Source organism: Ornithorhynchus anatinus, chromosome 17 (assembly GCF_004115215.2).
Source record: "Ornithorhynchus anatinus isolate Pmale09 chromosome 17, mOrnAna1.pri.v4, whole genome shotgun sequence".
Classification (NCBI taxonomy): domain Eukaryota; kingdom Metazoa; phylum Chordata; class Mammalia; order Monotremata; family Ornithorhynchidae; genus Ornithorhynchus; species Ornithorhynchus anatinus.
The window spans coordinates 35690947-35718167 of NC_041744.1; the positions used below are offsets into that span (position 1 = coordinate 35690947).

The 27221-nt window shown below is 42.9% G+C and overlaps 1 long non-coding RNA gene across 1 annotated transcript in view; it reads right to left on the reverse strand.

Annotated features, from left to right (window-relative positions):
* LOC120638934 overlaps positions 1 to 21203 on the reverse strand; it is a 47695-nt gene extending 26492 nt beyond the window's left edge. Inside the window, exon 1 of the long non-coding RNA XR_005660989.1 lies at positions 20811 to 21203. This is a non-coding gene — a long non-coding RNA (uncharacterized LOC120638934). The remainder of the gene's footprint in view (positions 1 to 20810) is intronic.
* Positions 21204 to 27221: the final 6018 nt, after the last annotated feature.

Consider the following 27221-nt stretch of genomic DNA (forward strand, 5'->3'; position numbering starts at 1 on the left):
AGGCACGTCTCCTCCAAGAGACCTTCCCTAAGCCCCCCTTTCCTCTTCCACTCCCTTTTGGGTCACCCTGACTTGTTCCCTTTATTTGCCCCCCCATCCCAGCCAAACAGTATTTACATATCTATAGATATAATAATAATGTCGGTATTTGTTAAGCGCTTACTATGTTCTAAGCGCTGGGGTAGACACAGAGGAAGCAGGTTGTCCCACGGGGGGCTCACAGTCTTCATCCCCATTTTACAGATGAGGTAACTGAGTCCCAGAGAAGTTAAGTGACTTGCCCACAGTCACAGCTGACAAGTGGCAGAGCCGGAATTCGAACCCGTGACCTCCGACTCCCAAGCCCGGGCTCTTTCCACTGAGCCACGCTGCTTCCCGATATAGATATATAGATATCTGTAATTGATTTATATTAATGCCTCTCTCCCCCTCTAGACTTTAAGCTCGCTCTGGGCAGGCAATGTGTCTACTGTTATATTTTACTCTCCCAAGCACTTAGTAATAATGTTGGTATTTGTTAAGCGCTTACTATGTGCCGAGCACTGTTCTAAGCGCTGGGGTGGACACAGGGGAATCAGGATGTCCCACGTGGGGCTCACAGTCTTAATCCCCATTTTACAGATGAGGTAACGGAGGCACAGAGAAGTTAAGTGACTTGCCCACAGTCACACAGCTGACAAGTGGCAGAGCTGGGATTCGAACTCATGACCTCTGACTCCGAAACCCGTGCTCTTTCCACTGAGCCACGCTGCTTCTCTACAGTGTTCTGCATATGGTAAGCACTCAATAAATGATTCAATGAATGAATAAAATGACTATATAGTTATTCTATGATCAAATATAGACCATGTTATAGTCAGGAAGAGTTTAAGTATTTTCCCCAGTTTAAGAACACCAGGATTTGGCAAAATACTTCTCCATGGACAACTGTAATGACACTGGGGATACTAAAGAAAAAGGCTCCATCACGAAGGCAACCCTTCCACTAGTGATCTGATTAACAAAGGATGAAGAATCGCACCAGAGAGCAGGCTTCAAGATCACTTGCATTCAGTTAGAAATGGAAGATTGATTTACACTGGGATCTTCTTAAGAAGATTTAGGAAAAGGAGTTCCTCAGACAAGGCTCTTCTGATGAACAGTGGTCCTAAGGGGAGAGTGTTGTTCATCTCAGTGACCCTGAATTTCTTCCCTCCAGTCATATTTATTGAGCACTTACTGTGTGCAGAGCACTGTACTAACCAATTGGGAGAGTACAATATAGCAGTTGGTAGACCTGTTCCCCGCCCACAAGGAGATCATCATTTAAAATCATCTCCCTTCTGATCACCTGGAATTCTGGACCCGGAACTCAGGGCATTAAGATTACCACTCTTCCAAGGGGCCTTCCCTGGTTAAGTCCTCTTTTCCCCCGCTCATTCTGCCTTTTATGTTGTCTATGCCCTTGGGACTGTGACCTTTGGGCATTTGATATTTTCCCTGCCTCCGACCACACAGGATTTATGAGCATACCTTTAAATTATAAATTATTCATATTAATCTCTGCCTCTCCATCTCTCCATCTAGTCTGTGAACTTGATTTGAGGAGGGAATGAATCTGCTACTTCTCTTGTACCCTCCCAAGTGCTTAGCATAGTGCTTTGCAAAGTATCACCGATTGATTGGCCGTTGGAGATCGATTTTTGAGTGTCTGAGGTGAGTCTCAGGATTGACAAGGAAATCAGCCAGGGTTGGAGCCACAGTGACCTATTAGAATATTTGTGTTTGTGTCCTCTGATCAGGCCCACCTGGACACCACATTTTCCACCAGGTTTGAGTGTAACCTTGCTGAAGCGAGATTTGCCTGGGATGTAGGAAGAGGGCTAGGATGAACCGGAGAGTAAAAAGGTAAGAATTACCTCCTGGCAGGAGGAATAGTTAATTATGAAACTCCAGGAGAGGCTAATAAATGGGGAAGAGCAGGGAGATGACCAAATCACCAGCTGTTTGCTGACAGTTTACCTAAAACGCTTCATTCTGCCTAGCAGTATTTTAAAAGTAAGATGGCCTAGTGGAAAGAGCACGGGCTTGGGAATTGGGAGACCTGGATTCTAATCTCTGCTCCTCCACTTACCTGCTGTGTGGCCTTGAGCAAGTCATTTAACTTCTCCATTCCTCAGTTTCCTTAGCTGTAAAGTAAGGATTAGATGCCTGTTCTCCCTCCCCCTTAGACTGTGAACTCCAAGAGGAAGAGGGACTGAGTCTGGGCTGATTATCTTATGCCAAATAGAGTGTTTGGCACATAGAATGTGCTTAAATACCACAGTTGATATTTCTCTCCACCCTTGATCTCCATGGTTGGTCAAACATCTTTCCAAGTTTGATAGTGAGCTCTCTCACGGCTCATTTCATCCTGTATTTCTTTCCATGCTCATCCAGACCTGTTCTTCCCTCCAACCTACATGCCCCTCAAGCTTCTCTTGGAGCCAAGACGTGCGTAGCCTGGAGCGTCGTATAAGAACACCGAACAGTACAAGAGAGAGGCTGACTGGGGGTAGACCACTGCAACAGACAGGCCAATCGGGCAAGTAGCAGTTGAGAGGAGTATTTTTCCTGCAGCAGACGTTTCAAGATCAGGCTCTCAAGAGTCAGACTGTAGAAAGAGGAGAAAAGGGAAAAGGAAGGGCTAAAGTGGAGATAGGTGGAAAGCCTCCAAAGAAAAATTACAGAAGAAAAAAGACAAAAGGGGGTAGGTATCTGGCTGGCTCAGAGCCACTGCGGCAAAGGCCTCTGGGGATTTGTCTACCTTAGGATTGTGGAGCAAAGTGATGCTTCTGAAAGGACGTGTGTAGAGTTAAGGGAGGAGGGACAAAGGAACAATTCTGAGAAAAAAAAATAAAACCATGAATGGCAAAAGAGAAAAGGAAAACTTAAAGAGGTAAGCTAGTTTGGTGAGAAAAATGACAAAAAGTTTTCAGGTGAAGACCTGTCCAAAGAAGGGAAAGAGAGAGAGGAAAAACAGACAGGGGAAGAAAGGAAAACCATCACCTGTAAAACAATGAAATGAATGGGGTTTCTCTGTTAATTCACAGACTATCGATTATTGAGAGGGCTTCCCTTCATGTTTGAAGATGAAATTAACAGCAGTGAACTTTGTGAGACTTTAAAGGCTGATGAAGGGCTAGAAATTCCTTCCATATCAGGCACAAGTGGATGAATTTGCTGTGATTACTGATGGCAATCTTCCCACATCAACCACTTGTTTGGGTATCCTTTTGCTGGTCATCCCCCTCAGACTGTAAGCGTACTGTGGGCAGGGAATGTGTCTGTTTATTGTTATAGTGTACTCTCTCAAGCACTTAGTACAGTGCTCTGCACATAATAAGCACTCAAATATGATTGAATGAAAGTCCCACCCCAAAGAAGCCGTGCTCAAAGGGGCCAATGCAAATTACTTCTCCCTAGGAAGAAGAGGCTGCCATTCTTGATGATCTACCGTTATCTCATTTACCTGATTTCTCCAATGCAGATTTCTAGTCCACAAAGCTGGGACTAGACTCGTGAATCATTCAGCATTCTGCACTCTGCCAGCGCCTGGCAAATATTTAGTATCGAGGATAACAATCAGAACAGCTTACATTTCCTCATGACATTCGCTTTTTGATGCGCTCTATAAACACAGGGTCAAATCCCAGTAAAGCTGACACATTCTGCCAGTGAGATAAATTGAGTTCCCCATGGTACTGTGTGGGTGTCTTTTGAAATTAGATCTCAAACAATGAGGCCTGGCTGCTCTGGTGAGATGTGAACAATACTTTGACACTTCTTATAGGAGTGATTTGGAGAAACTTTGGCCAAAATTTTGACCCTGCCCCTAACTGTCCTGTCCCGGATTTACTCCTATCTTTTATTACCCTCTAGAACACAGATGCCACCAAATGGGGCATATAAAGCTAGCTTCAAACAAGAGCCTCCAAAGCCCTCCGACTCTGTCATAATAATTATGGGGTTTGTTAAGTTCTTACTAAGTGCCAAGCACTAGGGCAGATGCAAGCTAATCAGATCAGACACTATTTCCCAATCTAAGTGTAGATGAGAACAAATATTTAATGCCTATTTTACAGTTGAGGAAACGGAGGTGTAGAGAAGTGAAATGACTTGTCCAAGTTTCCAAAAACAGGCAAGTGGTGGAATCAGGATTAGAACCCAGATCCTCTGATTGCCAGGGCCTTGCTCTTTTCACTCAGTCACTTAAATGACCTGGTGTCCCCTGGGGCTAGTTTCCCAGGAATCCCTGGACCTCTACAACCTAGTTCCTGATAATAATAATAATAATGGTATTGAAGCATTTACTATGTACCAAGCACTGAGCCGAGCCCATGCTGACCCATCCATGGAGAACCTCTGAGTTCCATGTCATTTTACCGTTGAGTTGTCTATGGCACTAGCTTTTTCCTCTCATATCCCAGGAAGGTTCAAGCCATCAATGATGACTTGAGGGCAACTAATTATGGAGGCAGGTGGCCAAAGGACACCTTTCACCCAGAGTAAGAAACAGGACAGGCTACATCTTTGTCCTGGTTACTGACCTCTCGGACAGCCTCTCCCTACCTCTCCTCTTCGTCCTATCTTGATCAAACTGAATAATGCCTTCTGAAATCGCATCACCCCAGGAGACCTTGTGAGAGTAATTTCTTCTAGCCCCTCTTATGGTGCAGTGGATAGAGCACGGGCTTGGGAGTCAGAAGGTCACGGGTTCTAATCCCAGCTCTGCCATTTGTCTGTGTGACCATGGGCAAGTCACTTCATTCTCTGGGCCTTATTTCCCTCATCTGTAAAATGGGGATTGAAACTGAACGCCCCTTGGACAGGGACTCTATCCAACTCAATTTGCTTGAACCCACGCCAGTGCTTAGTACAGTGCCTGGCTCATAGTAAGTGCTTAACAGCTATTATTATAATTATTATTATCCCCTCCCACCTCATCACCTGTGTAACCTGGACTGTTATACCCGCACATCAACTGTACTACTTTTGCACAAACCCTATTTAAGCAGTCACCTTTTTTCTTTCATTTGCTAAGCATTTACTGTGTTCCAAGCACTGTTCTAAGAGCTGGGATATATATAAAAGCTAATCAGGTTGGATCTGATTCTGCTGAGGTAAATTACCTCCTGTCTCTCCCTCCTACCCTCCCTAGGGCATTTTCCACTCTGCCAGAATCAAGGGTTCTTTAGCTATCATGCCTGTTGCTTTAACCGGGCTAGGCGTTTCCCCGAATCTTGCAGGGAGAAAAAATTCCTATTCCCAGCTCCAGGAAAGCTAAATTCATGATTATAAAATGTATTCGGGAATTTCACATAACATGTTTTGGAAAGTAATCGTGTCAATTGATCGTCAGGATGAGTCAATTACAATCAACACACCCAGGTTCCTTTGTTTTTTGAAATCTGTACTTTGAAACAGAGCTGGAGTAAGTGATTATCTTCTAATTGGACCATTGTTTCTGTTGCAGTACTTCAGATTCCAATCAGGAGTGCTATTGTAGGAAGTTACCACAAACAACTGAATGGAAAGAACTTGGAATTGTGAAAATTACATATACATCTGTAATATATATTGCAATATATGTATTGAAATACCCTGTTGCTATCATTATTTCCGCTGCTTGTAACTCCATGTCCCCCAAAGAGTCAATGGACTAATAATAGCAATAATAATGATGATAATGACAATAATCATGGGGTTTGTAAAGCACTGGGGGAGGAGATACAGGATAATCAGATTGGACACAGTCCATTTTCTCCAAACAGGGCTCACAGTTTAAAGGGAGAATGAGTCTTTAATTCCCTTAACAGGTGACGAAACTGAGCCAATAGAGGGAGGTCAAATTTTTAAAGAATATATAAAAAAACTCTCTATTTTTTATATAGTCTTTAAAATAATATATAATGCCAAGTGGAAAAGAATAAAGGAAGTCTTTCTGAGAGTCAGTTGAGATATCAGAGGGCTTTCATTGGATTGGCCAAACCATGATGTGAGGAGGAAGAAGAAATGTGGTCAGAAAATGAGGTAAAGACAAGACTGGAGTTGTTCAGGTTTACAGAACTTAATTCTGTTTCAGTGAAGGATAAAGAGCAAAGTCAGCACAGTAATAGAGGAAATGATTAGGCTAAACAGCTTTAAAAAAACAGTGATTTTATATATTCTTCAGGGAGAATATAATATTAATCGCTGTGGCATTTGTTAAGCACTTATGTGCCAAGCTCTATACTACGCCCAGGGGTGTATAAGATATTCACGTCCCACATGGGGCTCAAAGTCTAAGTAGGAGGAAGAATAGGTTTTGAATCCATTTTTTATAGATGAGGGAACTGAGGCCCAGAGAAATTAGGTGACTTGATCAAGGTCACGCAGCAGGCAAGGACAGGGATTAAAACCCAGGTTCTCTGACTCCCAGGCCTGAACTTTTTCCACTAGGCCATGTTGCTTCTGTTCTGTGTCATAGTAGCACATGTACCATAGTGAAGAGCTAAAAATAGACGGAACCCAAATTGTGTGGGTACAGACACAGTGTGCAGTATATTTTACAGAGATGTAGTAGGACTTAAAAAAAATTCTTGAAATGAGAGACTGGTGAGGCCAGATTATAACAGACCAGAGGAATAATTAGGAGGGCTTTTGAGTTAACAGAATGAAGAAAAAAGGGAAAGGTTCTAGGGAAAAAACATTAAAGGATTAAATTGAAATCAGAAAAGATGAGATAAAACATCTATAGATTGTCATCAGGGCCAATTTGCCTCTCGCTTCCATATTCATCATTAAAGGAATTGCCTTGGTTTGAAGATCCTACACACACACACACACCCCATAATAAAAGGCCTCAATTAGGACACCAAGATGGGAGAAGTCAATACAATTTTGTTTTTACATCTTACTGCGTCTTCAGTAAGAATCTACAAAAGAACCAGACTTTCATTTCAAAGCACGAACAAGAATTAAGGTCATTGGCTGCTGGCAGCAATGTCCAGGTAATCTAATTGTACCCATCCCATCGAGATTGTACTAAACGGGGCTGATAGTACTTTTCCACACAAGGGAGCGGTGAAGGACAAAACAATGTGGCCTAAAGGAAAAAGAAACAGACAGCAAGTCACGAGACACTGGTTCTAGTCCCAACTCCACTAACTATCCATGATGTGAGGAAGAAATGTGGTCAGAGAAAGAGATAAAATGACAAGCCTGGGGTTGTTCAGGTTTACAGAATTTAAATCTGACTCAGTGAAGTATGAAGAGCAAAGTCAGCATAGTAATGGTGGAAATAATTAGGCTAAACAGGTGAGAAAAACAGTAATTCTCTAGCTAGGGAGAAAAATAAATGTATTAAATCCTCTAACCTCACTGGGGCTCAGTTTCCACAGCTGCAAAATGGGGATTCAATACCTGTTCTCCTTCCCCCTAAGGATGTGAGCCCCATGTGCGACAAGGACTGTGTCTTATCTGATTGTCGTGTACCTACTCCAAAGCTTAGAAATAACACCCCCGGCCACCAAGAACCATCTCCAGCCTCCTGAGTATCTCGCAAGAGATGTCACCAATCTCAATCAGTGGTATTAAGTGCTTACACTGTGTGCAGAGAATTATACTAAGCACTTTGGGAATATACAACAGAATGAGCAGACACAGTCTCTGCCCCTAACAATCTCAAGTTGTGCTCCAGGAAGATCATAATTATAACAACAACAACAATAGTATTTATAAAGGGCTTACTATATAAGCACTTACTATGTAAGCATTGGGGTAGATACAAGAAAATCAGGATAGGCACAGTTCATTTCCCACAGTAGGGCTCACATTCTAAGTAGGAGGGAGGACAGGTATTGAATCCCCATTTTGCAGATGAGGAAACTGAGGCATGGAGAAGTTAAATGACTTACCAGAGGTCATACAGCAAAGTGGCCAAGCCAGATTAAAACCTCTGACTCCAGGCCAGGGCTCTTCCAACTAGGCCCTATTTCCCCATAAATATATATATTTATAAGTATGGACCTGAAATATATCATATTTATATATGATATATATATATCAAAGGGGCCTGTTGTCATGGTAATTAATCTACCCTCCTTGCTGATTAATCAATCATATTTATTGAGCACTTACTGTGAAGGGGGCACTGTATTAAGCATTTGGGAGAGTATACAGAACATCAGCCTGTAGATATCACGTAACCAGCCGGGGGCATGGGGAATTATCCTAACAACACGCCTGGAACACTCAAACATCAGAGCCCCAGGGCTCTCCACCATTTGTCTGCTGTGACCTTGGGCAAGTCACTTAACTTCCCTGTGCCTGTTAGATCTTCTGTAAAATGGGGAATAAGGCTGTGCGCTCCCTGTGGCACAGAGATTGTGTCCAACCTGATTACCTTGTATCTACCCTAGCACTTAGAACAGTGCTTGGCACATACCTTAATAATTATTAGCATTATTCCATCCACCTTGAGTCTCCGTGCCTTCTCCTCTCCCTATAAAATGGGGATTGAGATTGTGAGCCCCATATGGGAAAGAGATTAGTTTGTATCTACCCCAGTGATTAGTACAGTGCCTGGCACAACAGCCAGGTACTTGAGAGAGTTCTAAAAGTGTTCCAATAACCTAATAGTGAATAGCAGAAGAGGCCCTCAGAGTGGTATTCAGAAAAGTGTAAGAGCATCTGTCCAATCCTAAAGAAGTCTCCTAATTTCATTCTTCACTTTCCATAATGCCCATGGTGAGCTCTCGGGATTCTTTCTGGTGCGGAAGAAGAAGGAGACTCAGACAAGAAACTGTTTAGTGCAAAAACAAGATAGTGGCCGATTCAGTTGCGGTTTTGAGAACTGCTTTTTGAGAGGATGTGAGGAGGGTCCATCAATTTGGAAAAAAAGAAAAAAAATTCCCCAGTGTTTAGAAGTCTCTGGACACAAGCCCTATGCAAAGACAAACTTTTTGAAGAAAGGAAGAAACTCAATATTTGGGAGGCATCCAGAAAGAGGGAAATTAAATATACAGAAATAGTTCTATCATACTGCTGAGAGTTATACATTTTCAGAAATATGGACCTGAAAATCTTAAGTCTGCACGACAACAGAATTCAAAGAAGAGAATATGAACGGCCCTCTCTGATGGTTATGAAACAGAGAGACAACTTGATGTTCAGAGAAGCCTAGTGGATAGAACACGGGCCCGGGAGACAAAAAGACTTGTGTTCTAATCCTGACTCTGCCATCTGTCTGCTCTGTTATCTTGTGCGACTCATTTAACTTCTTGGTGCCTTAGTTACCTCATCTGTAAAATGGATATAAAGCCTCACGTGAGACAGAGACTCTGTCCAACCTGATTAGCTTGTGTCTACCCCAGAACTTAGTACCGTGCTGACACAAAATGCTTAACAAATACCATTATCGTGTTCAGGTAGATAGTTTTGGGGCTTTTCCCCCCGCCAAATTCAGGTCAGAGCTCCAAACATAAAAACATTTTGACAACTAAAGCTCTCCAATGAGAGTTAAAAAAAAAAAAAGATTAGGATCAACTGAAGCTGTGAATCAAATCAGGGTGTGTTTGTTCCCCGCCTTGAAGATTTTTCTACCATTTACCAGTTCCCTCCCTATCTACATCTCACACTAGCTCTTACTCTGAAATTTGGTTCTTTGTTCATTAACTTTTTCCTGTGAAATCCTGTCAAGAGGTCCATTTGAAGTCCATACTAAATTACATCAACTCCTCAGCCTTGATATAATTATCAGGTCACCTCCTCAATAAGCTATCAACTTTGTCTGACAAGTGCTGAAGGTATTTTATCGAACCCATGCTGACAATCTCCTAATTGGCCATTTTCATTTAATGAGCTGACCAATTTGTCCCTTGCAAAGATTCCAGAAATCTCCCCCGACACAGACGTGAGAAGGAAGGGTCGGAAATTCACCAGATCACCTGTTTTCCTTCTTGGAAGGAGATGCCATGTGCGGATTTCTACCCTGTTCACCTGGGACGGTTATGGCACTGAGCAAAAATTTCAAAGATATGCCAAGAGAGGTGCCCTGTTCGCCTCAACGACTACACAGTTGAGGTAGATCACATCTGGCTAATTCAAAGGGGCAATGTCCACTGATTTCTGGGAACACTTTGGCTGGGATTTTGGAAACCATCCTAAATTGAAATTAGCAATGTTTGCCCACAGAGTTAGACGGTTTTGGGGACAGAGAAATTAAACTCTTCTGTACTATGAGATTGCACTGTGACCATTATAGTCTCTCTATGTACCCTGGGCATGCAGAAAGTTTGAAGGATGAAAGTTTTCTGTGTACTTAGCATTGGCCAATTGATCATTTTACAAATGAATGATTTGAAGTGACATGTTACATGGTTTAACGCATTAGGACTGATTAGAGTCTCGATGAGGGAGCAGTCTAGCCTAGTGGAGAGAGCCAGAAGACTTGGGTTCTAATCCCAGCTCTTGTCTGCTGTGACCTTGGGCAAATTAAATTTTCTGTGCCTCAGTTTCTTTATCTGTAAAATGGGAGTCAATATCTGTTCTTGCTCCTACTCAGCCTGGGAGCCCCATTTGGGACAGGGAATTTATTAAGAACCTGAAATGTCCCAAGCATTGAACTATGCACTGGGGTACATACAGTATTTTCCAATTTAACCTGTTTCTGTCCTCCTTGGAGCTCAAAGGAGAGAGGGAATGAATCGGTTTTACCGTCATTTCACAGAGGAGAAAAACTGAGACAGAGAGGGTAAGTGTCTGGTACAAGGTTACACAGCAGGCTAGTGACAAAGTTGGGATTGGAACCCAGATCTATCAAAGTCAAAGTTCCTGTACTATTTTGGCAGACATTGTACCTGATGATGGTGGAGTTCTACTCTTCTGAAGTATTAGTTCACTCTATAATGTTTTTATCAGGAAAATTTACAAAGGACAGGTAGAGAGGTCTCCCAGAGAAGAGATATTTGTACTCTTGAGGGGATCAGTGGTTGGGTTTTAACATCTGTAATCCAGATAAGTTCATCCGAGCAGTATTAGTAACACTGGAGACAAAAAGTCTACCTGCAGCAAAACACCCGCTGCCTCAAAAAGCACCCTGTAGAACTTCAGAACTCTAACAGGAGTGAGATTTACAGAAACGTACGTCCTGACATTAAGAGCAAGTTAAGAAATATGTAACAGGTGGTGGGATGCCAAAGTGGAAGAAATCCAGGGCTCTGCAGATAGCCACAAGACCAAGAACATGTATGCAGCATTTTAGATGGTCCTGTACATGCAATCATGGTACTAGAAATAGTAGTAGTGACATATATTAAGTGCTCACTCTGTGTAAAATTCATTCATTCATTCAATAGTATTTATTGAGCGCTTACTATGTGCAGAGCACTGTACTAAGCGCTTGGAATGAACAAGTCGGCAACAGATAGAGACAGTCCCTGCCCTTTGACGGGCTTACAGTCTAATCGACGGGCTTACCGTCTAATTACTTCACCAACTTTTGGGAGAGAACTACACAGATCATGGTATTTGTTAAATGCTTACTAAGTGCCAAGCACTGGGTCAGATACTAGGTAATCAGGTTGGGCACAGTCCCTGTCCCACATGGGGCTCACAGTCTTAATCCCCATTTTATAGATGAGGTAAATGAGGCCCAGAGAAGTTTAGTGACTTGCCCAAGGTTGCAAAGCAGACCGGTGGCAGAGCCAGGATTAGAACCCACATCTGACTCTAAAGCCCGTTAACGTTTAGACCACGTTGCCTTGACCCTCAACGGGCTCACAATCTAAGTCAGCCAGGCATTTGTATTTGAGTGCATACTGTGTGCAGGGCACCGTATTAAGTGCTTGGGAGAGAAGGATAGAACAATATCAGAGACACATTCCTTGCCCATAGAGAGTTTACAGCGTAGAGGGATAAAGATAGTGGTATTTGTTAAGCACTTACTCTGTGCCAAGCACTGTATTAAGTACTGGGGTAGATATAAGCAAATACGGTGGGACACCGTCCCCGTTCCACACGCGGCTCATAGTCTTCTCCGTTTTCCAAATGAGGTAACTGGGGCCCAGAGAAAGAAAGTGCTTGCCCAAGGTCACACAGCAGACAAGTGGCGGATCCAGGATTAGAATCCAGGTCCTTCCGACTCCCAGGCCCACGCTCTAACCACTAGACCATGCTGAGATGGGGAAAGGGTGAGTGTCAGGCACATAAGGAAAGATGAAGCTAAAATTAAAAGACAGAACAACACATGCAAAAACTATATGTCTAAAAATCCATAGTTAGAATAAAAATATTGTTTAAGTACTCTGAAAAAACTGCACTCTACAAATTGCGTTTATTGTTTATTACCATTATATATCAATAATCACATATCCTAGCAATATTATGTAATATACCAACTTGATAATATAATTACATTAATAACAGTATTATAGTATGATGAACTATATATATTATTATTATTATAACATTGATGAGTCCTAATCTTTTCTCGCTTTCCTCATACAGAAATGGGTCCTCTACACTGATTATCTCTTTGCCCTTTTCTCTGCCTTCCTCCCTGCTACTGTGCCCTTCCTAAAATGGAGAGCCCTGAGCTCACAAGGTATTAAGTGACAAATTAATGTCTTTCATTTCATTTTCTATGACCTTCTGGGTGCTGCCCAGAAGTCTGACGATAACTTATTGGAAGAATTAAGCCACACGCTTGGAGATTCCAGGCCAAGTCCACAAAAGAAATGGAAACTGCTGGTGTCTTACCCAATGGGTACATCTGCATCCTAATCATGAAGCAGTGTGGTCCAATGGATATAGCCTGGGCGTCAGAAGGACCTGGATTCTAATCCTGACTTTGCCACTTGTCTGCTTTGACACCTTGGGCAATTCATTTCACTTCTCTGCCCCTCAGTTACCTGATCTGTAAAATGGGGATTAAGACTGTGAGCCCCATAGGGGACAGGGACTGTGTCCAACTTAATTACCTTGTACTTACCCCAGCTCTTAGTAGAGTGCTTGGCACACAGTAAGCACATAACCATAATTACTTTCATGATCATAACTGTAGTGATGTTAGTGATGCCTGTCTACTTGTTTTGGTGTCTGTCTCCCTCTTCTAGACTGTGAGCCCGTTGTTAGGTAGGGATTGTCTCTATCTGTTGCCGAATTAATAATGTTGGTATTTGTTAAGCGCTTACTATGTGCAGAGCACTGTTCTAAGCGCTGGGGTAGACACAGGGGAATCAGGTTGTCCCACTTGGGGCTCACAGTCTTCATCCCCATTTTACAGATGAGGTAACTGAGGCCCAGAGAAGTTTTAAGTGACTTGCCCACAGTCACACAGCTAAGTGGCAGAGCCGGGATTCAGACCCATGACCTCTGACTCCAAAGCCCGTGCTCTTTCCACTGAGCCATGACTGTACTTCCCAAGCACTTAGTACAGTGCTCTGCACACAGTGAGCGTTCAATAAATACAATTGAATGACCTGTATTAAGCTCTTACTATGTATCAATCATTATGCCGGGTGCAGGGGTATGTATAATATATTCCGACTGAACATAGTTCCAGACACAACTCACAAGGGGATCACAGTTCAATCAATCAATGGTATTTACGGAGCACTTACTCTGTGCAGGGTACTGTAGTAAGCACTTGGGAGAGTACAATAGAATGAGCAGACACTTTCCCTGCACATAATGAACAGGAGAAACAGCACGGTTTACTGGAAAGAGCAGGGGCTTGGGGGTCAGAAGTTGTGGGTTCTAATCTCCGCTCCGCCACTCATCAGCTGTGTGACCTGGCGCTAGTCACCTAACTTCTCTGTGCCTCCGTTACCTCATCTGTAAAATGGGGATTAAGACTGTGAGCCCCACATGGGGCTACCTGATTACCTTGTATCTACTCCAGCTCTTAGAAGAGTGCTTGGCACATAGTAAGGGCCTAACAAATACCATCATTATTATTAAGAACATAAATTCCCATAGGTCTTGGCAGCAGCGGCTCTGAGCCAAATACCCATCCCATTTTGACTTTAGAACAGTGCCCTGCATATAGTAAGCACTTAACAAATAACAACATTATTATTATTATTGTAACAACAGAGTTGGTTGATGCTTTCCCTGCCCACAACGAGCTTGAGTAGTGAGTGAGCAACCCTTCAGGCTTAGAAAGAGGTTGGAAGAGGCTCAGAGATGGAGGACAGAGAGAAATAATAGTAATTGTGGTAATTTGTTAAGCACTTACTTGGTGCCAAGCACTGAACTAAGCACTGGGGCGGGGGGCGGGGGGATATGAGAAAAATCAGATGAGATTCAGTCCCTGTCCCAGAAGGGGCTCACAATCTAAGCAGGAAAGAATGGGCATCTAATCCCCATTTTACTGCTGTGGAAACTGAGGCATGGGAAATTTAAGGTTACAGAGCAGATAGTGGCAGAGCCTGGACTGGAACCTGACTCTCCTGACTAGGAACACTGCTTCTCCACATAAGGTATCAGGTAAGCTGCTGCCAAACAGATTACAGTAAGTAGGCAATATTTGTTGTAGACCAAAATGTTCCCCTACCCTTTCAAAGGCCTAGAAGTGTCCTCAGCCATTTAAAATGCTCAACTGTACCTGACAAACAGAAAGACTGCAGTGCCACCAAGCATCTTAAATCACCATTTTTTAATTGAATAATCACATCCTTTACTGCACTATTTAGCTTTTCCAAATTGCATGCTGCAGTCTGATTCGATGAAACCGGTGCTGCGCCGTGACTTATGCGCCCAAGGCCTGTTGGCGTTTTGAAAGTAATGAGTAACAGAATGATTAAATGGGGAAAAAAATAGCTGGCCCTGTGACAAAGCCAGCAGGTCCCTTCCTGCATGGAAACTCCTTAGGAACAGGGAATCCTCATGTGAGATGCAGAAAATGCATGAGAAAACCAGATTAACTTTGAGATTTTGCTTCAGCTGGGCCCTTGCCATCTTCAGTTGCATATTCTCATGACAGGTGGATCTTTGTATATTTATTTTGTCAACTGTCTCCCACTGGAACGACTTCTGTAGAATTATTTTCCTACTCTATCGACGCTTCTCCGCAATAGGACCTGTGGAGGAAATCCGGGGGGTCTTGTGGGGAGAGAGAGGCCACAGGATGAAGCTGGAGAAAAGCTCATAGATCATCTTGCTCTATTCCTCTGCCTCCAAGCAGATGACTAACTAACGCAATGCTTCTCACAGTAGAAAGAGGTGCTGGGTGAAGAGAGAAGCCACATGATGAAGCTGGAGAGAACCTCTGAGGGAATTTGCAGCATGGCCTAGGACGTAGAGCACGGGCTCGCGACTCAGAGGGACCTGGGTTTCAATCCCAGCTCTGCCACTTGTCTGCTATGTGACCTTGGAAAAGTCACTTCACTTCTCTACGCCTCAGCTATCTCATCTGTAAAATGGGGATTAAGAATGTGAGCCCCATGGGAGACAGGGACCGGGTCCAAACAGATGAACTTGTATCTACCCCACCTCTTAGAAAAGTGCCCAGTATAGAGTGTTTAACGAATAACATAAAAAAATAAATTGTTGCATCCCCCCGTCTCCAGGCAGGTGACTAACCAAAGCCTGCAATACAGATAATAATAATAATAATAATGTTGGTATTTGTTAAGCACTTACTATGTGCAGAGCACTGTTCTAAGTGCCGGGGTAGACACAGGGGAATCAGGTTGTCCCACGTGGGGCTCACAATCTTAATCCCCATTTTACAGATGAGGTAACTGAGGCACAGAGAAGTTAAGTGACTTGCCCACAGTCACACAGCTGACAAGTGACAGAGCTGGGATTCAAACTCATGACCTCTGACTCCAAAGCCCACGCTCTTTCCACTGAGCCACGCTGCTCATGATGGGCACCTCGAAGATCTCTAAGAATACCGTCACCCCAGTCACGCTTGCTCACACCTGGAATCCACTTCCAGTCAAGACACTGTGTATTCCCTGGACTTTTTAAGTTGAGAAATGCAGATGGATCCCCAAGTCGTATGCAATCTATTCCTGAGCAAAAACAGTGATGAGATTTATTAAGCACCTGCTGTCAAGCACTGTGCTAAGTGCTGGGTTAGATAAAAGATCATCAGATCCTGACCAACGTGAGGATCGTCATCTAAGGGAAGCAGAGAGCTGGGATTTAATCCCTATTTTACAGATAAAGGAACTCTGACACGGAGAAGTTAAATGACTTGCCCAAGGTCACACAAGTGGCATATGCAGGATTAGAACCTCGGGCTCCTGAATCCGACGACTGGGCTCTGTCCACCGGACCATGCTGCTTTCCCAGTAACTTTATCCTTGTCTAACATTTGCATCCACTTGTCTGGCAAGCAAATCTTAACCTACGTTACCCTGGGTTGAAAATAAGGAAAGAGTTTCCGAGATAGAAAGCACTGCTAGCTCCTGAACAGGGCGACTCGGGGAGGTCCTCGTGTCTCCTGTTTAAACAGACTCCCCTCTGTCTCGGTTGGCTTAGGCCAGACCTCGAATGCAGGAATATAAAATCTAATCAAAGAGCTTGGAGAAGTAGCATGGCCTAACGGATAGAGCCGAGCCTGGGAGTCAGAAGGCCCTGGGTTCTAATCCCTGCTCTGCCACTTGTCTGCTGTGTGACCTTGGGCAAGTTACCTAACATCTCTGTGCCTGTTTGCTCAACTGTAAAATGGAGATAACTGTTCTCCCTCCTACCTAGGCTGTGAGCCCCATACAAGACAGGGACTGTGTCTAACCTAATTTTCTTGTACCTGCCCCAGCGCTTATAACTACGTTTAACACAGAGTAAGCTCTTAAATGCAATTTTTTGAAGATGGGTCAGAGGACCTAACCCCAGCTCCCCCACTTGTCTGCCTCGTGACTTTGGGCAAGTCACTTCACTATGCCTCGGATACCTCATCTGTATAATGGGGATTGAGACTGTGCCCCATGGTGACAGGAACTGTGTCCAACTCTACTTGCTTGTATCCACCCCAGGGCTAGTCCAGTGTCTGCTTACATATTAAGTGCTTAACAAATGCCAATTATTATTAATATTATTATTGTGCCTACCGACTCTGCTGTGTTATAATTTCCCAGGGACTTAGTTCAGAGTCTGCACCCCGTCAGCATGCAATAAATGCTCTTGATCAATTGATAGTAAGCACTTAAATACCACATTTATTATCATCGCAATTATCATCAGGGCCAAATGCAGACACCAAGCTACCCCAGGTGACCCAACAGGTCCTTCGACTCTAAAGCCTGTGCCCCTTCCACTAGACCATGCTGTGTCTAAACTAGAATCCATTGTTTCTCTATCAGACCATTCAATCCAATTTCTTAATTTTGAAAGGAATCGCTTTGTTTTTTAGTGCCAAGTTAGAACACAGGGACAGAAAATCATCCACATGCTAAAGAACACAAAGCAAAAAGGCCATTTTCATCTAGGGTTCACCCGAACAATCCACCTTCAGTAAGAGTTGCAACAACACAGAAGCTCAGTAGCTTTATCTGGGTGGCTGAGATATATTCAATTTAAGGCTCCTAACTAAAATAATATTCAGCTGTTTGTACAGTTCTTAACACCTTCAACAGTGGTTGGACACAGATAGCATGGTTGGACATAGATATTCAAGGAGAGAATTTGGCCTTTCAGGGAAACACAGTCATAAAATCAAAATGTGCCTTTTCTAATTTAAAATGCATTTAGTTTCATTTTGCTTAAATCGTGGTTATGTATCAGTGTCTCCTTCTGCCTCAGGATAGGTTTGAAATGAGATGTTTCATTTCAGTGCATTTTTTTCCAGGTTGAAATGGGGGTAAACAAGTACAATTTTTGAAATATTTAATGAAATCTCCAGTGTCCTGAAGCCAGCCAAAGACCCATCATTAGCACTGGACATGCTCAGTGAAGCAGAAGAGTCCTGACCTTGATTCCTACAGCTCCCAAGGGCCAGGAGGAATGGCAAAAGCCAAATTCTGTGATTGACTAGATTTATATTGGTAAATGGAGGATTGAGCTATTATCTTGGCCATTTACTCAATGTAGATAGACTATTAGAATCATACCAATCAAGTCCACATTTTCCTCAATAGTGTTTGCCCGAACTGTCTAGATGACTATGTTAGCTCTCTCCTTTACCCAGAAAGAAATGGGCTCTGAGACAATAGTCTTCACTCAATCAGTGATATTTATTGAGCACTTACTGAGTGCAGAGCACTGTACTACATGTATGGAAGTGTGTACTACGGCAGAGTTGACGGACACATTCCTTGCCAACAACAAGTTTACAGACTAGAAACAAGTTTAAAGTTCAAACTATGTCCTACCTGCTAATACCCTAAAAGTCATGCTTGCCTTTTTGATTGTTTTCTCTACTCAGTGTAGCCATGCATTATTAGACAGTGTACTGTCTAGGTAGCATAATCTGATGACAAGAGAAGCAGCGTGGCTTAGTGGCAGGAGCTTGGGAGTCAGAGGTTTTGGGTTCCAATCCTGTCTCTGCCACTTGTCAGCTGTGTGTCTTTGGGCATTTTACCACTTCACTTCCCTTCGACTCAGTTCCCTCATCTGTAAAATGGGGATTAAGACTGTGAGCCCCATGTGGGACAACCTGATCACCTTGTATCCACCCCAGTGCTTAGAACAGTGCTGAGCACAGAGTAAGAGCTTAACAAATACCACCATTATTATGACAAGATTAAACTAGGTATATCCACCAAGAAGGGGTGAATTCATCCTGTTCTAATTGCTGGGGTGGCCTGTGAGGAACAGGCATTGCCTCTGTTGCTGAATTGTACTTTCCAAGCACTTAGTACAGGGCTCTGCACACAGTACGCATTCAATAAGTATGAATGAACGAATGTAAGTCACACTGGACACAGTCCTGGTCCACATGGGGCTCACAGTCTTAGTTGGGAGAAGAACAGGTTTTAAAGCCCCATTTTACAGATGAGGAAACTGAAGCACAGAAAGGTGAAGTGACTTGTTCAATAGCAGAAAAGTGGCAGAGCCATGGAAGGCAGATCCTTCTGACTTCCAGGCCTGGGCTCTTTCTACTGTTATGCTGCTTCTCAATTCCTCTGGAAGTCAGTCTATACTTAACTTGTGAATTTTGACTGTAGAAAGTTTAAAAATGCGCTTATTGTTCTATGAATTGTCTTCCTCTACTTGCAAGGTGAGCCACTTGTGAGGCAGAGACCGTACCTGGTTGATTATTTTTTAATTACCCCAGAACATGACCAGTGCTTAACAAATACCATATACTATGATAATTATTGTAATGAGCAGTTCCTTGTGGTAAATTGAAGGGGGAATAGCTGAAGTCAACCGGAACTATTAAACATCAAGGAAATTGATAGCACGGTCATAATATTGAAAAAAAAAAGTTGATTGAGACTGGTGTGAAAAGGAAAGATAATCAAAAGCAAGGTAGTACCATCCAATTGAATTAGCCTCCATCATATACAACCCAAGAATAGAACACAGATAGTCATTTCCCAGTTAACAGGTTCTTCATTTTGTCCCTACTTAAAGCCAGGAAATTCTGACACATCCAGAAGGAAACAGCTGTTACATAATTAGAAATATGATTCCTCACCTCAGCTGAACACTCAGGAAGGGACCTGTCTTGTTTTTGAATATCATTGGCATACAAATTGTAATAAAAAATGACTTGATTAAAACTCCAAAGATAAATAAAATTAAATTAGTAAAAGCCTGCAAAACCAAGTCTTTTGATTCTGCAAAAGTTTAGATAGGCAAAGAAGAAAAACACATGATAGTTGGAGAAGAGTAAGAAAGAGTAATGAATACAATCACATGTCTCTACCTCTGGCCTAGAATACCCTCCCTCTTTTTATCAATCAACTCTCCCCATCTTTAAAGTCTTATTGAAGGCACATCTCCTTCAAGAGATCTTCCTTGACTAGGCCTTCATTTCTTTTTCTCCTATTCCCTTCAGGGTCGCCCTTGAATTCGGACTTGAATCTTTTATTCACCCCTCCTTCAGACCCTCAGCACATCTGTAATTTATTTTATATTAATGTCTGTTCCCCCTCTGGGCTGTGAGCAAGGAATGAGTCTAAATAATAACAATGATGGCATTTGTTAAGTGCTTGCTATGTGCAAAAAGCTGTTCTAAGTGCTGGGGAGGATATGATCACGTTGTCCCATGTGGGGTTCACAGTCTAATGCCCATTTTACTGATGAGGTAACTGAGGCACAGAAAAGTTAAGTGACTTGCCCAAAGTCACACAGCTGACAAGTGGCAGACATGGGATTTGAAACCATGATCTCTGACTCCCCAGTCCATGCTCTTTTCCACTGAGCCATGCTGCTTCTCTCTGTTATACTGTATTCTCCCAAGCACCTACTACAATATTCTGCACAAAGTACATGCTCAATACGATTGATTATCCTGTAAAATATTCTTTCATTATATGTTTTGAGTAGAATGAGAATAGAAAATTATGGAACATTCTTCAGACACTGAGTAAGATGCCATGTGGTATCAGAAGATATGGTTTGGCAAATGTACAGGATGCCAATTTGTGAGTTCTGTAACATTTCTTCAAAAGAACGACCTTGCTTTATGGGAGAACTGTTCATACCAGTGCAGGAAGGATTCACTTCTACATAAAATGATCATTCACATACTTCTGGTTACTATGAGCTGGGTGGGTTGAGGATTGGACAAGTTAGGCGTAAACAATTAAACAGCTCTCAGTGGGAGTATCAAAACATGAGTTCATAATCAACAACGCTATCGTCTTTATGCCAGATCAAACAATTTATCTAAAGAAAACTGAGATTACCTGCTGGTCTGGTAATAGCTGGTCTTCAGCAGCTCTGCTTCATCTTGTCATCTCCTTCTGCTACCTAGACAGTGAACTATCCAATAATCCATGGCTAGATTAAGTAGAGAAAACTATGAAAAAGGCAAACATGAGTTTTAGGATACTCGCAGATGGAACACAGTGGCAACGAAGCATCAATCTTTATACTTTGGTTTCTGAACCTCTAAAAGTGAATCAAAAAAGAAAGCAAATGTGACCTCTCAAGAAATTCTAATACCATCACCTGTTAACCATATTAAAAGAAAAAGGGATACTTCACTACCAGTCCACCAGCACTGATGCTTGTCAATTCACACATTATCTGAGTGGGACACGGGAGGAGAATGGATAACGGCAAGATATCCAAACAGCAACTTTAAGGTGATCTGAAATGAGGTAAACATAAACAAGGAGGGCAGAACATAGCAGAGAAGTTTCAAACCGTGGGCTGCTGTGAGTCCACAGCAACAGACTAATCATCTAGGCATAATGAAAATACTATTTGAGATATCTATTAAGCATTTACTCTGTGCCAAGCACTGTGTTTAGTGCTAGGATAATTAGGTCAGACACAGTCCCTCTCCCACACTGAGCTCACAGTCAAAGAGGAAAGTATTTTATCCTCATTTTACCACTGAGGATAGAGGCCCAGAAAAATGAAGTGAATTACCCAACGTCCCACTACGGGTTAGTGGCAGAGAAAGGATTAGAAGCCAGGTCTTCCGAGTCCCAAACCCCTACTCTTTCTACCCACTAGGACATGTGGTGCTCAGGAAAGAGCTTACTCTTCCCAAGCACAGTCACATCCAACACTTGGGACAGGATCCATACCTATTATTGTCAGACACGCATAGACTCCATAGAGCTACGCTCCATGCATCCAGTTGACACCTCATTTCCACTCCACAACTTTCTGACACAAAGTTCTCCTAGAATTCTGGGAGCAGCACTTCTTTTTGAAATCCTCCATCAAGAGCAATTCTGAAAGGGGAAGAGAGGAAGGGGTTTTCCTCTGCCTTTCATCCTGTCTGGCTCTCTAGCAGATGGTTAATTCACTGCACCTGTAACCAATTAGCCATTCACAACAACTGATTCTTCACAGTAAGTGTCTGCCTTGCCAATTTGCTGTGCAGGTGCATGTTCAATGGCTTAAGTCTCCAAGCAGCCGAGGATGCAGGAATGAAGCATTCCAAATGCAGCTTCTTTTCAATTAAGACCCAGAAAGACATTACCAGTTTTAATCATTGCATTCCAAAATAAGAATTTAATTATTTCAAGTTCTGAATCGACAGTCTGGTGGTTGTAGAATTGGGCAGATGCGTTCTCAATGAAGATTCATCTTCCTCTTCAGCCAAGATGCAGAGTTTTTGGGTTCCTTCTTTTCCTACCCTCAGGAATCCTGACTGGGAAGACCTGGGCTCCCATCCTGGCTCTTCCACTTGTCTGCTTTGGGACTTGGGGCAGGTCACTTAACATTCCTGAGACTCAGTTTCCTAATCTATAAAATGGCGATTAAATACGGAGTCTCTCTCCTACTTAGATTGGGTCCCAATATGGGAGAGATACAGGATAATCAGGTCAGACGTAGTCTCTGAGCACTCTGTGAAAAATACTTGGCACATAAGCGCTTAAACATCACAAATATTATATTCCAGCATGTAGTATGCCATGGTATTTCTTGAGCACTTACTGTGTGAAGAGCACTTACTAAGCACTTGGGAGAATACAGCAGATTTGGTAGACACGATCCCTGCCCTCAAGTAGTTTAAACTTAGTGTAGTGGATGTGGTAGAAATCTATATGTTCCTAGGATTAAATCCCTTCCTAGTAAATCTTTTTCTCCACTTGATAAATTTGTCCTGGTTTAAGAAATGACTAGGGAATTTTCCAGTGGCTTGGAACCCGCAGAACTATGAAAATGTCCAAGAATCCATTCCCGAATGCCTATTCTTGGGGTGGAGAGAGAAGAGAGAGCTGTGGTTTTCTCAGACAATCCAGCTCTCTCAGTGGGATGCTTTTGGGATGTCCTAGTGATATAGAAGCCCTGGTTCTAGATCAGATATTGAGGGCCATCGATAACTCTAGAGCTGGTCGTAGAGCGTGAAGCAGGACTGTTGGGAGAGTACCAAGGATTTTTGACCCATCGGCTTATTCATTCATAGTAGAATGGTGCTTAGTATGGTGCTTGGCACATAGTAAATGCTTAACAAAAAACAAAATAATAATAATAATAATTATGATGGCATTAGTTAAGTGCTTACTATGTGCAAAATACCATTCTAAGCTCTGGGGTAGATACAAGGTAATCAGGGTGTCCCCCTACACAGGGCTCACAGACTTCATCCCCATTTTACAGATGAGGGAACTGAGGTACATAGACGTTAAGCGACTTGCCCAAAGTCACACACAGCTGACAAGTGGCAGGAGCGGAATTAGAACCCATGACCTCTGACTCCTAAAGAGCCACTGGGCTCTTTCCACTAAGCCACACTGCTTATTACACGGCCACACGGAGAAGCAGCGTGGCTCAGTGGAAAGAGCATGGGCTTTGGAGTCAGGGCTCATGAGTTCGAATCCCAGCTCTGCCACTTGTCGGCTGTGTGACTGTGGGCAAGTCACTTAACTTCTCGGTGCCTCAGTTCCCTCATCTGTAAAATGGGGATTAAGACTGTGAGCCCCACGTGGGACAACCTAATTCCCCTATGTCTACCCCAGCGCTTAGAACAGTGCTCGGCACATAGTAAGCGCTTAACAAATACCAACATTATTATTATTATTATTATTAGAAATAGAAACTCTTCAACATCCCTTTGGGCAAATTGGATGGTGAAGCCTAAGGTGTGATGGGGAAATCTCATTAACATGCAGAGTGACAAGTTTATGCCCTGGAAGATGAGATGAGATTAGCCTTTTATTTTAGGTAGCATATCTACTGCTTTTATTACTCATCATAAAACTATCTAGCTCCTTTTTAATCCATCTACAAAATCAGACTCTCTGACCTATCGCCTCCCCATGCCACCGAAAATCATCTCTCTGCCTTTCAGCTAAGGTTTCTGTGTAATAATGATAATAATTGTAGTATTTTTTAAGCGCTTACTATGTGCCAGGCACTGGACTAAGCGCTGGGGTGGATACAAGCGAACGGTTTGGACATAGGTACGTAGGCATAAATGGTGTCATTTACGCCCGTTGATGACGATACAGTATTCTAAGACAGGGTAATCATGGAAAAAGTGGGAGTTTGGGTTTTTTTTCAGCCAGATTATAGAAAGCATTGACCCAGGGCTGATGAAATAGCTCTTAATACAGTGCTTGGCACATAGCAAATTCTATTAAAAACTAGATTTTCCCCTTAGACTGTGCAGGCCTCCTCAGAATTTGGAGGGGCTTTGGATTCTCAGAAAGGATGATAACCATCTAAACCTGGCTCACATCAAGCCTCTTCTCGCCTATCTCCCTATCTCCGCCCGAATGTGGGCCTTTGTGAGACAGAGACTGCATCCACCCCCGTTATCTTGTATCTACCCCAGCACTTAGGACTGTGCCTGGCACATAGTAAGTGCTTAACAAGTATTCCCCTTCCAGGTGCTTAGTACGATCCTCTGTGCCCCATACTTGCTCAGTGAATATCACTGCTTGAGTGGGAGCCAAAACTGAAAGACGGTTCTGTCAGGTCTACCTTGACGCTTCTAGAACCGATCCTTTACTCTCCTATACTGTTACCAGCCTGATTCAAACTGTTATCGTACCCTTCCCTGACTACTGTAATGGCCTCCTTGCTGACGTCCTGGCCTCCTGTCTCTTCCCTTTCATTCATTCATTTGTTCAGTCAATTGTATTATTGAGCGCTTACTGTGTGCAGAGCCCTTGGGAGAGTACAATACAATGATAAACAGACACATCCCCTGCCCACAAAGAGTCTAGAGGCAGGGGATACAGACAGTGCAAATAAATAAAGATATGTATATAAGTGCTCTGGGCCTGGAAGCGAGGAAAAACAAAGGGAGCAAGTCAGGGTGAAGAGAAGGAGAGTGGGAGAAGAGGAAAGGAGGACTTTAGTCTCCCCTCTCCAGGTAATACTGCACTCTTATGGCCCAAACATTTTTATAAAAATAACTCGGTCCATGTCTTCCCACTCCTGAAAAATTCCCAATGATTGCATCCAAGAGAAACCCTTTGCCATAGGCTTAAAAGCACTCGAACAGCTTTCCCCCTCCTACCTTACCTCATTAATCTTCCACTACAACCCAAGCCACAAAGTTTGCTCCTCTAAAACCAATCAAATCACTGCACTGCTATCTCATCTGTCTCACTGCCAACTGTCCATATCCTCCCTTCCGTCTGAAATTGCCCACCCAACCCCTTCATATCCAACAGACCTCCACTCTGCCCATATCCAAAGCCCTACTACTCATTCATTCATGAAATCATATTTATTGAGCACTTACTGTGTGCAAAGCACTGCCCTAAGCCTTGAGAGACTACAATATAGCAATGAACCAACACATTCCTTGCCCACAATAAGCTTGCTCAAGTAGTGTCTCCTCCATGAGGCCTTCCCTGACTAATTCTTAATTTCCTCACCCTATTGCCTTCCCTTCTGTGTCACCTATGCACTTAGGTTGTCACCTACGCACTTAGTTCTATACCTCTTAAGCACTTGATACTCAGCCCACGCCTAGCCCCACATCACTTAAATAATAGTACTTGCCAAGCACTTACTACATATCAAGCACTGTTCTAAGTGCTGGGGTAGCTACAAGACAATCATGTTGGATAAAGTCCCTGTTCCACCTGGGGCTCACAGTTTAAGTAGGCGAGAGTAGGATTTAATCCCCATTTTACCAATGAGGAAACTGAGGCAGAGGGAATTGAAGTGACTTGTCCAAGGTCACATGGCAGACCAATGTTGGCGCTGGGATTAGAACCTAGGTCCTCTGCCTCCCAGGCCTGGGCTCTGTACCTTTGAACGAATCCTTATTCTGTTATTTCCTTGTCCCGTAACTTTCTGTAATATTTATCTCCTCTTCTAAACTGCAAGGTCCCTGTATGCAACTCCATTGTATTGTACCCTCCCAAAATCTTAGTACAGTGCTCTGCACACAGTAAGCATTCGGTAAATACCATTAATTGATTGATTGATTAATTGGATGGTCAAGAGATTTGCTTGGGAAGAGTGAAGAACAAAAAGCCAGCTAAGCAAAGAGAAAAGAAAGGTAAAAAGGAATCACCCAAAGCAGAGTTTTAAAATGGATAGTGGGGGGGTTTATTTTGCTTCTTGCCGGGGGAAAGGGACGCCCTTGTAGATTTTTTGAGGTGGCGTGAGATGCAAGTTGACTGACATTTTTGCAAGGACATCTCTACAAAGAAGCTCTCTATAAGGAAGACAGACGAGAGGGGCTATAGTATACAGGGGTTTTAAATTCTCCCACAGTTATGCTGAACAGATTTTCAAGCGCACATCAAATGTAACTCAGCTTATGCTTCAGGATTTTAGGGAACGTTAACTTAACGTGCCTAAGCCAAGTCATAAAAAATAATTGGTTATTTCCAGGACTTTTATTCAAGGTGGCATTCTGCTTTCTTTCCTCTTCGAACACGGAGGAAATGAAAATGGCTCTTTCCTTTGTGAGACAGCATTAAGAAGCCAAGTTGCTGTTCTTAAACAGAGGGCTCAGGAAAAGAAAGCAGGATCATTTAGGCCACATAGTTGATTGTAAAATGTGTTTGTTTTGCTTGCAAGAGTCATCCCATCAATCCAGAGCCATGCATTTATCAGGATGTTCTTTGTTTCGTGCTTAGAGAGGTTCTTGCTTTTTTATTAAATTACTTTCATTCATTACACAGTGGCCTTTGCTCATGCTCGATGAATCTAATGAAAGCAGCAAGAGAAGCGACACAGCAATATACACCTGCCTTCAAGTGTTCTTTCTTGTTGTTGTTGTTTTATTTGTTTTTCAGTCTCCTCTTCTACAACCCCACTTTGAACTCTGTGTCTAATTATAAACTGTCCATCAAAAACGGATGTGAGCGGAGTAAAGCCAGAGAATTATACTGAAGGAAACCAAATCTCCGCATGTCCTTTTCATACCATCTTCAATTGCACCACCACAACAAACTGTTCCTTTAGTGACACCGTCAATTTTATTATTTTAATGGTATCTGTTAAGCTCTTAGGGTGTGTCAAGCACTGTTCTAAGCACTGGGGTAGATACAAATCAATCACATCAGACGTGGTTCCTGACCCACATGGGACTCGCAAGACTAAGTAGGAGGGAGAGTAGGTATCGAATCCCCATTTTACAATCGAGGAAACTAAGGCACAGAGAAGTAAAATGACTTGCTCAAGGTCACACAAGCAGGCACGTGACAGAGACGGGGTTAGAA